The 1,712-nt window shown below is 40.9% G+C and overlaps 1 pseudogene; it reads left to right on the top strand.

Annotated features, from left to right (window-relative positions):
- The first annotated feature begins 711 nt into the window (after positions 1–711).
- LOC132575546 (guanylate kinase-like) lies at positions 712–1,344 on the top strand (annotated as a pseudogene).
- The last annotated feature ends 368 nt before the right edge of the window (positions 1,345–1,712 follow it).

The raw sequence follows: 1,712 nt of genomic DNA, 5'->3' as shown, positions 1-1,712 counted from the left end.
TTTGTCCCAAAGTGCCAAAATACCAGGATTGGTGGGTGGGTACCTCCAAAAGGTTTACATGTTCCTTACCCTTGATTAGTAAGGAGCACAGCCTCCCAGTGTCCCCCCACCCCAAGACAGCTGAGTATCTTCATTATTTTGGAAAAAGAGGTGAGGCAGAAGCAGCACCCTAGCTACTGGAGATGGGAGCTGAGATTTCCACAGAGATTGTTGCTGGTTCAGTTATTAGATCTGGCCCTCACCACTTCTGACAGCCAAATGATTAGGCTGCTTTTGGGGGGGGGAGGGGGTGCCACAGTTGAAATCATGTTGCTGAGCTGTTATTCTCTTGCAGTTGAACGGTGTTGAACTGGTGCTTGTATGCATTTTTACTGTTTTTTTTAAACTGCTGATTGATGTCTTTTTGTATCAATGAAACTTGTAAAGATTGTTAGCTGTCTTGAGTTCTGCAGAAAAGTGTGATATAAGCATTTTCAATAAGCATTCTATCTATGATTTGATGTTTATTACGGGATTCTACACAATTAATTCATGCTCTCCGACAATCAAAAATTCAATCATATAGGAAATTTATATATGACAATTTATATTTTGTTATTCTAAATATAAATTGAGAACTAGGAGGTGAAGCTCCCAGGGTGAAGGGAGGGGTTTGCTGTCAGCATCAGGGTCTGGTCTCAGCTGGGCCTGCCCCTCCCTGGCACTGGCCATCATTCTGGGCAGCTTGTCTGACTTCTCTTTCCATGAGCTGGCACCACTCTTCCTGCAGCGCATTATCAGTGATGGTGGGACCAAGGCCAGTTGTTCTGAGTGGACCTTCAGGTTTAGGGAAGAGCACTTTGCTGAAAAGGCTGTTGAAGGACTACGAGAATGTCTTTGGCTTCAGCATATTCCATACCATAAGAAAACCAAGACCCAGTGAAGTGAATGGGAAAGATTACCAGATGCAGGAGGAAATTGATGCCAGAAGATTTGTTGAACATGCAGAGTTTTCTGGGAACATGTATGAAATATGTAAAGCTGCCATCCAGGTCCTCCAGGCACAGAACCAGATCTGCATCCTAGATATCAACATACAGGGAATGAAGAGCATGAAGAAGACAGACCTCGACCCCATCTACATTTCCATCCAGCCTCCATCCATTGAAACCTTGAAAAAAAGGCTATGGGACAGGCAGACAGAAACAGAGGAGAGCCTGCTGAAGTGCTTAGATCCAGCTTGTGTAGACCTGGAACTTAGTTTGATTTGATCATTGTTAAAGACGATTTAGACAAGAATATTGCAAAATGAAGAAGATTCTTGCTGATGAAATCCAGAAGGCACAGGGATCCGAGAAGTACTGAGTGACCATGGCATAGATTCTTGAACATTGTAGACCACTCCTGATGTCTTTCACTGTGTGTTAATCCACATGTGAAAGAAATGGACCCACATTTCTTTTTAAGCTCATTCTCTCTGCCCACATCACCCCTGCCAAGGAATTATTCTGGGGCATTTTCTATTAAAGAAGAAAAATTTTAAAATACTACTACTACTACTACTACTACTACTACTACTACTAATAATAATAATAATAATAATAATAATAATAATAATAATAATAACAACAACAACAACTATATTCCCAGTACAGAACCTGGTTTGTTTGTTTTTTTAATTTTAGAAATCAATTAATCTAGCTGATAGCTGCATATACAAGAACATTTCTGCA

Source organism: Heteronotia binoei, chromosome 7, assembly GCF_032191835.1.
Source record: "Heteronotia binoei isolate CCM8104 ecotype False Entrance Well chromosome 7, APGP_CSIRO_Hbin_v1, whole genome shotgun sequence".
In the NCBI taxonomy this organism is placed as follows: Eukaryota; Metazoa; Chordata; class Lepidosauria; order Squamata; family Gekkonidae; genus Heteronotia; species Heteronotia binoei.
Note: the sequence above shows the minus strand (reverse complement) of the source record. Positions and strands in the feature narration are given on the sequence as shown.